The 12,966-nt window shown below is 40.9% G+C and overlaps 1 protein-coding gene across 5 annotated transcripts in view; it reads right to left on the minus strand.

The window, feature by feature from the left end:
- PEAK1 (pseudopodium enriched atypical kinase 1) overlaps positions 1–12,966 on the minus strand; it is a 278,957-nt gene that overhangs the window by 244,339 nt on the left and 21,652 nt on the right. The window contains exon 1 of one of the 5 annotated variants that reach the window (XM_027840536.1): positions 11,128–11,195. The exons of the other annotated variants lie outside the window; for them this stretch is intronic. The gene's annotated coding sequence lies outside the window, so the exon portion shown is untranslated. Of the gene's footprint in view, positions 1–11,127; positions 11,196–12,966 lie in introns of those variants that run through there. 5 annotated transcript variants of the gene reach the window in all.

Raw genomic sequence — 12,966 nt, forward strand, 5'->3', positions numbered from 1 at the left:
AAATACTTTGCATACAACAGGCACTTAAAAAATCTTTGCTGAACTGGGTGTCCTAAGGGGCACATCAGTACTTTCAGTGCTGCCCGAACTTTTCCAGAGCAAACAACTGGAAGTGATTCTCTACTTCACTCTTAATCTCATTTGTCTTTTAAGGCCTAGCCTACTTTCTTTTTTTCATGAGTTTAACCTAGAAGTTATTTCTCCCTCCTTTGACCTCTCATAAAACTCTCATATAATGTCAGGGCTGGAAGGGCCGCTAGAGGTCAATTAGTCAACTTCCCTTGTTTTACAGGGGAAGACACAGGTCTGGTGGGATTAGATGATTCAGCCAAGGTTTCCATTTGCAACTGCTGTACTTTATCTTACGTGATAGCGATTTCATCCATTCAAACATCTAGTAAGTGCTTACTATGTAGCAGGCACTGTGGTATAATCATACAACATCTTCCTCATAATTAATCTATTCAGTAAACAGTACAAAGAGCAGTATTCTCACTTTATTTTTTCATTTTAAAAATTCTGAACTTAAATACCAAAAAATAAATTTCTTACATGCAAAACACAAAAGAGGATTCTGTATAAAACTATGAAGCTTCATTTCATATTGCTTGCTATTTTTTCTTAATATATATAATACATTCTGCACGTTACTGTCAAAACTGTTCTATTTGTGCTTCCTTTTGAACTTCTATTCCTTTCTGCACATTATAAAAAAAATTTTATTAATTGAACATCCCTTAACAACATCCTTTGAAGACATTAAGGTTGTGAAGGGACATTGGTCTTCCTTCTTCCCTATTAGAATCATCAGCACCAAATCATCATATATGTCCTTTCAACTGCTCAAATAAATGTACCTGTCTAGCTTTCTTTGGACTCTTATTTGCATTTCACAGTTTGAACTTAGTGCTAGTCTCTTCATCCGAAATGCTTGAAGGTCCTTTATCACATTAAAGATACATTTTTCCCACTGTAGGATTACATACAGCTTTACAGAGAAAATTATTCTTGGTTGTAAGTCTTATCTCTCTTGCATTCTGGAATACTGTGTTCCAGGATCTCCACTTGTTAAAAGGAGAAGCCATCAACTCTTGAGTAATCCTAATTAGTTCCTCGATACTTGAACTTTTTTTTTCAACTTCTTTTTTTCTGGATTGTTTGCAGCACCTTTTTTTGGAGGGGGAGGGATGTGGGAGTTCTGAATTTTGACTGGTACATGACTAGGAATTCTCCTTTTGTAATTCCTTTCAGGATCAAATATAAACTCCTCTGTTTGGCATTTAAAGTTCTTTAGTCCCCTTCCTTTGTTTCTAACTTTACATCTTCTTCTCCTGAAGGCACTTTATAATGTAGCTATACTGGTCTATCTGTGTCTTCTCATTAGGTCTCTCCCTCACTTCCACCTGTTAGGGTTCCTCAGCTTTCTACAAGGCTCAGTTCAAATTCCACTTTCTGCAGGAAGTGGTCACTGACTCCCCTCTACTCTGTATTTAATTTTTATTATCTAGTTATTTACATGTTGTTGCCTTCCCCATTAGTACAGGGGTTCTTCATATATATTTTTTGGCATTCTGGGGAAACCTATGGATCCTTTTTCAGAAAAATGTTTTTAAATGCATAAAATAATAGAATTACAAAGGAAATAAATTATATTAAAAGTTATCAAAATATTTTACAAATCAAGTTCACAGATACAGGTTAAGAAGACTATAAGCTTTTTGAAAAAAGGAACTATCTTTGCTTTTCTTTGTATATTAGCATAGTATCTGGCATACAGTAGTACTTAACAACTGATTCAGTGTCTAAAATTTGTCCTCATAGGAATATTTGTGAAAGTCCTTAGCCATCCTGTATTCTGTCTTCCACAAATGCCTGAAAACATGCTTCCCAGGAAAGAACATAATACTATCTTTCTAGGTCTGGGCACACACTCTGTTAATATTGCCGAAGATCAAATTAGCTTTTTCAGAAACCACACCAATCAGCAAGTATTTATTAGACACCTGTGTGCTAGGCACTGTGTTAAGCAGAAAGATAGAAAGACAAACATGAAACATTCCCAGTCCCCATGGAGCTTATATTCTATGGGAGTAATAATATGTTAACTGCTGACTTACACTGTACTTGCAATCAAATAAAATTCTGGATTAATATGCTTTAAGTATAGTGGCACTTTAATACTACTTAGTAGTATTCTCAGTGTTGGTAACTAAGTTTGTTAAACACAAAATTAGTGACAATGAGAGGATGGGCTTGGTGGATTTTGTTCTAAAGCCAAAGAGTGCATCCTTAGGGCAGCTGTCTCATAAAATGTACCGCTGGTCACAAAGGGGATTAAGTGAAAGAGGGGAGATGGCTTCAGCATAAGCCCACCACCCCCTTTACAGACAAACCACTGTCCTGGTGGTCTGGCATCCTCATGGAAGCAGGAAGCATGAAGAGGAAGGGACCCACACTAGAGACTGTGCTAAAGCTCTTATTTCACAGAGGAGGAAACTTACTTGCCCCAGACACCAGACAGTTTCTCCTGGCACAGCCAAAGCCTGGGACCCTGGATCTCCACAGCTTTGTGTTCCCTGTACCTCAGAATATAACCAGCAGAGAGCATCTTTTTATTCCTAATGATATCCCTCATGAGCATCCAGTGCTCACAAAAGCTCTGAAGTTTTAAATAACATTGAATGACAAACATTTCTATTGTCATCAATATACAGGTTTCAAAGGCAGGGTCTATGATTTAATGATTGATTTCACAGTTCATTGGACTAGATTATTTGTTAAGCAGTGACCCCTAAACACAAAGAATGGCTTGGAGCCTCCTTAATAGCCTATGTCAATTGAAGAGAGACTTAAGAGACTGCTATACAATGGAAATCGATCTGCAACTAGCAGGTGGTCAAAATGCTCTTTTGAAAAAGACCTTCAAAGAATTTATTCTGAACAAGCAATATTAACCTAGTTAAGTAAAGGCAGGAGTATAAATCTGCAAACCTCGTGGTCCTTTTTAACTATATTCTGTCTGAGAATCCAGCAACAGAATACCCCTGTATTTTATGAAAAAAAAAAAAAAAGCCATGAAGAACTCATTACACTTGCTAATCTGTTATGAAAATACATGCTTGCCCATCTGACCTAAAATTAAGTAATGAAGGAGATTCTCACAGAAGACCCCACCACTCTTTAGAAAGGAGGAAGACTCAGATATTATAGTGTACTCTAAAAGGATTGGATATTCATTGCTAAGGTGGAAGCAAAATTAGCTTGCTTCTCTAAAATAATTTGGCAGTCTCAGGAATCCCCTCGTGTACGTTACAAACGGTTGTCGTCAACACATCTTACCTTTTAAGGAACAAACAGATGGATGTGTTGCACAAATCTAAAACAATCACATAAGGAAAGAATAATTGTATTACCTGTTAACTGCTGGTAAGTATTTCCATCTCTTCTTATGTTAGTCCTAACTAATGGATATGATCTACCCTTTCAGCAAATGGAAACAGAAAACAACTGAGACTTTTGGCTCCTACAGGGAGCTAATTGGCAGCTGCTCTATAGTTACATATTTTAGCTGTAAAACGAAGGTTAAGTAACTGTAATAGCCAAAAAGGAAACGGTGCTAATCAGTCAAAATACCTTGCCAAATTACCTAGTTAGACATATGGGAATCTTGAAATGCCTAAATAATGAAATGATTTTTTCCTATGGATCACTCAAAGCAGCAGGGCTAAACAGGCTACAATAAAGTACCCTACAACTAATTAAAGGACAAGAAACCATACTTCCAGAAGTGGCAGTGACAGTCCATTAGCCAGCACAGTGGCATGAGCGGGAAAGTTGGGGTTTCAGGACTTAAAAGAAGGCTGGGATACACGTTCTGTAAGAATTCAAGCTCTGAGTTTGGAGTGAAAGAGGACTTGGTTTTGGATCCAGGCTTCGCTTACCACTGTGGACCTGGGACAGGTCGTTTGACCTCTCTGGGCCTTGGTTTCCTCATATGTAAATTGAGGAAACTGGATTAGGTGACTTCTCTTCCGAATCTAAAATACAGACAAAGCTTTGACTAATCACGGGGAAGGAAGAATCTGAGGAGCCCACAAAGCAGCAACAGCCATGGAGGCTGGAAGAGGCCAAATTCGGCGCTGTGCCGGGCTCCGCTTTAGAGGACCAATGATGAGAATGGAGGACGAGACAGCCTTCCAAACAAGAGGCGTGCTAGCCAGCCTGAGACGCCAGGCCTCTGCAGCACGTGTACAATCGCTATTCTTTCTGCTGCCCTGAGCTCGTCCTCTAAGGCTGCAAATGAGAACAGAGAAAAAGACAAGGAGAGCAGGAACGTGTCCAGAGGAAGCCCCAAAGTCACCCAGGCCTCTCTCCTGCTCCACAGGACAGGAATTTCCCACTGAAATAAGCAGCTTGACAAGCTGGGGGATTTACGCAGCTCTTTCAAACCTCAAACCCAAAGAAAAGCTCTCCAAACTCCCTGATTTACTTCTAACAGACAGACAGGCTTCAATGGGGATTCATAGAGTTGATCACCTCATCGTATTTGCAAACTACGCAGGTAAATGTCCATAAGCCAACTTCTGCAACCTAACCTAGGATGTCTGGAATCCATCAGTCCGAGTGTGGCACTGTGCTTCCTCTTACAGGATAAAACTGACCTGACTCAGAATTTCTCGTTTTTTCCCCCAACCTGCCCCTCCCCCTCCCCCCTCCTCACTTTTCTCTCTATTAAGGGTCCTTCAATCCCCCAGTCCTAGCGTCACCTTTGGCTCTTCATGCTCCCCTCATGCCCCATATTGAACCAGCTGCCAGAATTTTTCCATGTTACCTCTGCAAAATGCACTATACCTATCACCTTCTTTCTACCTACAACCAACTACCCTATGAAGGGTGTCCCAAACACCTGAGGGCAGTTTTAAGCCACAGTGAGAGAGCTTGCACCACTGTCCCCTGAATCACGTGTAAACTGCTGATTCTGGCATTCAAGGCCCTCTAAAAGATTTCTTTAACATACTTTTCCACACTTACTGACTGTCCTTCACATACCCTATGATCCAGTCAAACTGGATGACTTATTCATGTAAGTTACAAATAGTTGTCATCAACAATTTTACCTTTTAAGGAACAAACAGATGGATATGTTGCACAAATCTAAAACAATCACATAAGGAAAGAATAATTGCATTACTCATTAACTGCTGGTAAGTATTTGACTTGATTCATTCATGCTGCCAACCAATTTCATCCCTAGTCCCACTGTTCTGTGCCTTGTTTAAATTCCCATAGGCAGCTAGGTGGCACAGTGGATAGAATGCTGGGCCTGGAGTCAGGAAGTTCAAACCTAAGTTCAAATCTAGCCTCAGACACTTACTAGCTGTGTGACCCTGAACAAGTCACGTCACCCTGTTTGCCTCGGTTCCTCTTCTGTAAAACGAGCTGGAGGTGAAAATGGCAAACCACTCCAGTATCCCTGCCAAGAAAACCCCAAATGGGATCACCAACTGTCAGACACAACTGAAGTGACTCAATAACAATAACAAAGCCTAGAATTGATATTCAACTGGGCTTCCTTCATGACTTAAGTGACACTTGTTTCATTCAATCAATTCAACATTTACTAAACACCTGCTGTGTGCAAGGAACTGTGCCAGCTTGCTGGGCATACAGATCCCACTGTACCAGGTGAGAGAAGAACGCACATGGGCGCCATGCTTTTCTGAGGACCTGATGGGCTTCCCTTCTAGTTCTGAGTTCTCAGGTTCTACATGCTACCCATACAGTATGCAGAGTCTATGATATTGAGACCATGGTACCCATGAAATAATGGAGCTGAAACAAGGAACTCATTTGGGAATGGAGGAGGGAATCAAGGACAAATGAGATTTAATATTATGGGGGTTGAGGTAAAGATAGGCCATTCCAGGGCAAAAGTCCCTTGGACAATAATGGAAATACGGGACTGGAACAGTGGAGTTGACCATGGAGGATGATGGCTTAAAACTGAATGGAGGCTTTTAGAATATATTAAGGTATCTGAGTTATACCAGGATAATTTGCATCCCTTTAGCTAAAGAGCTAATGTTTTTAACAATAAATGTGAAACTGAATTTTCATAGAAATCTCTAAGTCTGTAACAAGTAGCTAAAGCAATCACATATCTGAACCTCTCTGACATAGTAGATAGTTCCAGAAATTATTCAGTGTTTAATTCCTTGCTCACTACTTTAAACATTCTAAATAGCACATCAAAAAACAAGACAAAACAAAAAACTTGGAATAAGTCATTTCCAGACAAAAATATATCATTTAGCATTATAGAAATAAGCTATGGATTATTTATCTAAATCTTATCTTCCTTAAATTTGCAATTAAATTTACCCTGAACCACTATTCTTCTGGGCCCCAGATCTGAAAAAGTCACCTGTGATCTCAGACAAGTCTTTTCCCTTCTCTGTGTCTCAGTTTCTTTATATGCAAAATGAGAGGATTGGCCCAGCCACCCTTTTAAAGTCCCTTCTGGCTCTAAATAGGATGGCCATTTCTCTTATACCTTTTTCAACACGTCCAAAAGTTGATGTGCATTCCTATCCATAGAGAGAAATGAATTGGGAATCAGAGATCTAAGTTTTATTTGTGGTATTATTATCTCTTTTCTTTTGCCATTTTTCCAGTCTTTTCTACTCAAAGGTAAATTCTGGACTCCATTGCAAAATTTCAGAAAGAACCCACTGAAGTTTGGTTCAGAGTCTGACAAACAGCTGCTCATGATGGATGGCTCCGAGGGCATCTCTGGGGCTTTAACCTTTCTATCTGGTCTCCAAAAGTCAACGCTGCCTTTCCTTTCATCCTCAGAGTTCAGGAAAGCATTCTGCCCTTTCTTGCCATACACCCACATTATGTGAGATGACTTTCTGAGGAAAATCCTCTTGTCCCTAATTTTAGATTAAGCTTTGTGTTACAGGTCAAAATCGGCATCATCATGGTTGAATTCCATTCCCTTCCTCCCAGGGTACCTCACTGCCTGACTTTCCTACGTACAACATCTGAAAACAAACACATCCTGGTGGCTCTGCTCTCAGTAGAGCAAGTAAAATCACGTTCTTCACATTATTAAAATATTCCTGGAGAAGCTACAGGCCAACACACACAAACAAGGAAAAGCTGCCTTAACAACCTGCTCCATGCCAAGAGAAGGCTGACGAGACCAAAGGGACTTGAGGTATCCAGCTCTCTCGTGATTCATCCTTCAGGCTGGGATGTTTAAGACAGCATTCAGGCATTCTCTAGTTCAACCGACTCACCCTACCCACAAGTAACGTGAGATCAAGAGAAGTTCTGAGGCTCTTTCAAGCTCCATCCAATGGTACTGAGTGAATTCAAACCTAAGCAGATTCAAATCTACCAAGTAAGGCAACACTGAAGATGTGGCTGCAAGCATGGCCAAGTGGAGTGAGGGAAACTCACTTACTGCTTATGTGACCAGGGGAAGGTCAGGCTCTGATAGGTGAAATGAGGGAGCTGCTCAGATAACTGATGAGGTCAGCTCTAAATCCTACCATCCCAAGTTTGGGAAGGAAGCGAGAATACACCTAATTTTAAAAGCTCTCTCGACTACTGACTTGAAAGAATGAGATGTGGGAAATATTTATAGAATTAGAAGCTACAAGCTGAAATAATTAGAAAACAAACATTAGAGGAGCTCCTTCCTGAAGGTGGAAAAAGGAAAAGATTTTTCTTGAGAAGGAAGTGTGACACAATTCTTTTCAATATCTGATTACAAAAGCGAATGAGTCCTCTCTGCTCATTTTGTGGTAATGTTCCCTATCAATGGAAAAAGATGTTGAAATGGGCTGCTGATTCCACTCATGTGGCCAACCAACTTCATCAAAACCACATAAGCTCACCGAGTAGTGTGAAAGGATCTTGGCAAGGATTCACCAAACATTTATGCAGCACCTACTGCACAGGTGTGCTCTGTGTGCGGTCCTATGGACACAAATCATGACAGCCCCTCGCTCATTTCATTCCAGTCTACTAGGCGTGGGTCCCCTGGATGCATCCTGGAGGAAATGAGATGGCGGCACTCTCTATTTGGTGGTCAGTGAAGACGGTCACGAAAGGTGGAAGCAATCTCAGCGGCCACCCTAGTCCAAGCCATGCACTGTAAACACATCCAAAAAATAAGTACCCAGAACGTAACAAGGACACAAAAATCAGTAAATCACAGCCATGACTCTCAAAGGACCCATGATCTAATATGGGAAAGGACGTGTGTGTGTGTATACATAAAAATTGTGCAAAATAACATAAATGTAAAAGGGAGGTCTAGTGTTTTGAGAAATTTGAGAGGAAGTGTCAGAGAAAGCTTCCTCGAGGGCAGGCACCAGAGTTAGTCCTTAAAGGAAATGAGTGATGCCAATAAGAGATAGAGTGGGAAGGGTACAGGGACAGGTGAGAGGAAAAGTCCGTTACAGAGATGAGGGGAAGAAGTCCATTCCAGGCACAGGGGAAATGGGTTAAGCAAAGGTGTAAAGGACAGAGGGCAGGGTGATAATTAGTTCATCAGTCAACAAGCACCACAAGAATGGGGGATAGAGAATATGAGAAAGGGAGGAGGGGGCAGAAAGGCTGGAAAGGAATGTTGGAACCCTACTGTGAAGGCCTCAAAGGCCAGGCCCGGCAGCTTAGACTGCCAGCTACGGTAGCAAGCAGGCAATGATTAAGATCCTCATACACCTGATATACCTGAGAAAGGTGTTCCGCAGAGCAGGGCCTTTCATGGACTCCAGAGAAGCGAGGCCGCCGAGTGCCGAGTACTAACAGCCCAGAGCTTTGCCAAGCAGTCTGCAGACAGGCTCAAAATGCAGAAGGAGGGTATACTAGGGTCTGAGGAAGGCTCCTCACCTCCAAGGAAAAAGGGAAAGGAGAAGGACACTCTTTACTCTGAATACCTTGAATACTAGAAATGCACCACCGCCTGCTTGGGAGAAGTGGGCAGAGTTACCTTAGGACCGCCAACAACCCCTGGGAGTCTGGATAAAGCTCAAAACAACCATATCCCACTGTCTCTGGATGGGCTTAAGGGAAGACACATGGAGGGATCAGTAGAAGAGAGGGAAGGAAAAGGAAAACACGGAAGGCTGTTCATTTTAAGGCCCGAGTTCTGTGGCTCTCTCCTCTTCAGACCTCAAAATGTCCTCTACCCCAAATTCATGGCTCCACAACAGTTCACTTCAATGTTCAAGTACGCACAGACTGAAATAGTTAATGAGTGCACTGTGAACTGAAGTTCCTTTTTCAAGGTCCTCTAGAAAAGGTTAATCATGGAACCTGGTATGTCAATGGGGCAATAAGCTTAACCAGAGCTGTAAGACCTGGTGAACGACCCACCCACTGGCAGGATACCAGCATGACCAAATTAATGCTGTGCAGGTGAAGCTGGGCCAGGCCTATTCTCTCCATAAGGCCATGTTTGGATCAACCAGCCATCAGTGGCAGGCTAAGGACCTAGCCGGGACCCAGGAATCCTGCTATCTCAAATCTAGGTGACAATTTATAAAAGGTTACCAACTGGAAAACTCCATTTGATTGGCCAGGATAAAAAATGTAAAACTATAACAACCTATTTGAGTTAGCACTTTGAAAATAAACTAAATTTGCTTTTTCTATCAGGAAGAAACACAATCATGCCTTAAATTCAGCATCCTTACTGTCTGAATCATTCATTGACAGGAAACCCCAAAGTTATTCATGTGAAATAGTTAGACTCAATTACTTTACAGATACTAGTTCAGAAGACTTCAGTCTGCAGAAGTGCACAGAAAGAAGAATGTTTACAACTGGAGCTAAAACACAAGCAAAACCACCCTGAAAGTTCAGGAAATTGTAAAAATTTGGAATCCTGGCATTAAAGATATCATTGCACAAACACTAAGTAAATCAAAGATAATCTTTAAGACCTGATTTAAGGGGCTATTTTTAGCACACAGACCAAAGACCAAAAAAAAAAAAAAAAAAGCCTTTTCTAAAAACTGTATGCTCTTTCTAGTCATGTTATCAAAAAACAACATAAAGGCAAAATACTCCTTCTTTATTCAGCAAAAACCTGAACCATTTTTGCTAAGTCCCAAACTCTAATAAGAACTCAACAATGTAACCAACCACAACTCCATTAGAGCTGCAATATATCCACACAATCTGGGCATGTTTGAAGAAGTAAAAATAACCCCAGACAACTATGGAATGGCTAAATGATTGTTTTTGGCATCCCCACAGCCTAGCCATAGCATTCAATACATTCTAGCCTTCTATTTTGAAATCTAAAGTTTCCAGAAATCAAAAGCCCTTTTCCAAGCACTATGATAGAGATGAAAAGAGCTTGTTATCTAAATGCAGAGGGCCACCCTCAGGGAAATTCTTGAAAACTCCGAATGGGATCATTAAGCATTCCAAGTTTGATAGAACAGCAGTCCACAAAAAGAAAGGAATACTGAGGCTGCATTCAGACCTGATGATTACACAATAAACACAGCATGAAACCTAGAAGAATCTGAATTATTAATTCTAACAGGAACAAACCAGAAGAGGAAAATAAGATCTTGTTCTTTCAAAACATGTCCACTGTAATTGGTAAGGAAACTACAGCCTGGGCCTTCTTACATAATACACTTATTTCTAATAAATATATATCACAGATAGACAGTCCACAAGTAATATCCCTGTCAATCATATGGCTATTTGAGAGTCAACTTTTAAGTGAAAAATTCTACCTTTTCAGGCCAAGAGAAATACTTCGCATTTCAAAATATATTGCTTTCCTATTTAATTTTTTAAAAAATTCTGTGGCAGTTCAGGCAGTTCTGACTTTGGCATTAAACATCCATCAAAGAATTACATAGCCTTCTCTTGGAATATTTTTTTGTGTTTGGAAGATGCTCCTCGCCTCTCAACCAAAGATCACAAACTGAACCATAACAAAGCCAGCCTGATCACAATATGTGCGGCCTCGAAGGGGAGAAGACTCTGGGTAATTTCTGTGTTTTTCTTTTAAACTATCAGCATTGGAACTGAAGTTCAAACTAGCTATTCACAGCTGGCCATTCATGAACTGACTACTTTTTTTACCTGATCAAGATCAGTTAGATCCTGACAGGAAAGGAGAAAAATTAAGAGAGATTGTCAAAAAGATGAGCAGGTGCAACACGAGAGGTAAAAACGCCAACACCGATTCTGCTGCAGCTTCTTTCTGTCCACGGGATCTGGGCTGGACAGCTCTTCAAACCTGAGGAATAAAAAGCCTTTGGTGAGCACCAGCTCCCCGAGCACCAAACAGGGCAAGCACCACTGGGCACACCAAGACGTAATCAGTAGTTCCTGCCCACCCACAAGACACAGCAATGGTTCAGTTTTTGAGGATTGGGTTAGGCTTGTGATAACCTCCAAATGCAACAAAAATATTGGTAGAGAAGCCTATGAAATTCTTTGATGAATGTTTCAAGCCACAGTCAGACTTGTCTAAATGGGCACAAAAGTTTTTTCCCCTGGGGACTCACATTCTACTGAGGAGAAAACAAACCCACAGAAAGTGCAGCTCCAAATATATATAAAATACAAACAAGGCAGTTTTTTAGGGGCTGCGAGTTGGAGAGGGTCAGCAAAGGTCTCAAATTTACAGGATTCCAGGAGGCAGAACTGTCAACAAATGCGCGTCGTCGGAACTCAATCCAATTGTCTTTCCATCCCACCATACTGATGAGCATAGGGTTTTAAACACGGATTTGGCACCATCTACATCACTGAACAAATTTCACTGAATCTTTTGACATCAACACCAAGCCAAGCCCAGCACGGGAAGGTATGCTTGCCAAGGCTGTTTGCCACTGCCATGAGCGTACAAAGCCTAAATAAAAGATTCATTCTTTAGAGACCGTCAGGTTCTCCAGACACAGTGAGTACAACATCATCTGTCAATGTGAACATTAAGTCCAAAGACACTACAGACACCAGCTCTCAAGGTGGGTCAGCATAGTAATCCACACAGGAAAAATCAAGTGGATGATGAAAACATATTGATGGCATGCCCTGAAACAGAAGTCCATTCAGTTAGTGCAAGTCTGTTCTATTGAGACGGTTGAACATGAAGATATTAAAGTGAATTACACTGGGGAAATTGTACAAGCATTTCAAGTGATCTAAGCTCCCTCATATCCATCTTTCCAAACAAACATGCTAATGACTAAAAATTACTGGGAAGCAGCTAGGTGGCACAGTGGATAGAGCTCCATTGTTGGAGTCAAGAGCACTCACAAGCTGTGTGACCCTGGGCAAGTCATCTAGCCCCAACTGCCTCACCAAAAAGCAAAACAACAACAACAAAAACATTCCAGTGTTTCTGCTCGATAATTAGGAACTGCAGACTAACACCATCACAAGAGAATCCAAATTACAGGTAACTCAAAGGGCAAAGGTACGCTATGGGATGCAGGGAAAGCAGGCAGTATATTATCAACAAAGGCTCAAATAGAAATAGCATCAATCAACCACCTAGTATTTCTTAAGTATCTACCCCATGCCAGTCACTGTGTTAGGCTCTGGGGTCGCAGGAATTCCTACAAAGAATCATCAAGGATAAGTATGACAAATGAACGAAGTCATCAAATTATGTAGTAAGAGCAAAGGATTGGGCAAAGGATATGAACAAGCAGTTCTCAGATGAAAAAATTAAAACCATCTGTAGTCATATGAAAAAATCACTATTGATTAGAGAAATGCAAATCAAAACAACTCTGAAGTACCACATCACACCTACCAGATTGGCCAACATGACAAAACAGGAAAACGATAAATGTTGGAGTGTATGTGGGAAAATTGGAATACTAATGATTGCTGGTGGAGTTGTGAAATGACCCAACCATTTTGGAGAGCAATTTGGAACTATGCCCAAAGGGCTATAAAAATGTGCAT

This window comes from Vombatus ursinus, unplaced genomic scaffold, assembly GCF_900497805.2.
Source record: "Vombatus ursinus unplaced genomic scaffold, bare-nosed wombat genome assembly UNPS02014847.1, whole genome shotgun sequence".
In the NCBI taxonomy this organism is placed as follows: domain Eukaryota; kingdom Metazoa; phylum Chordata; class Mammalia; order Diprotodontia; family Vombatidae; genus Vombatus; species Vombatus ursinus.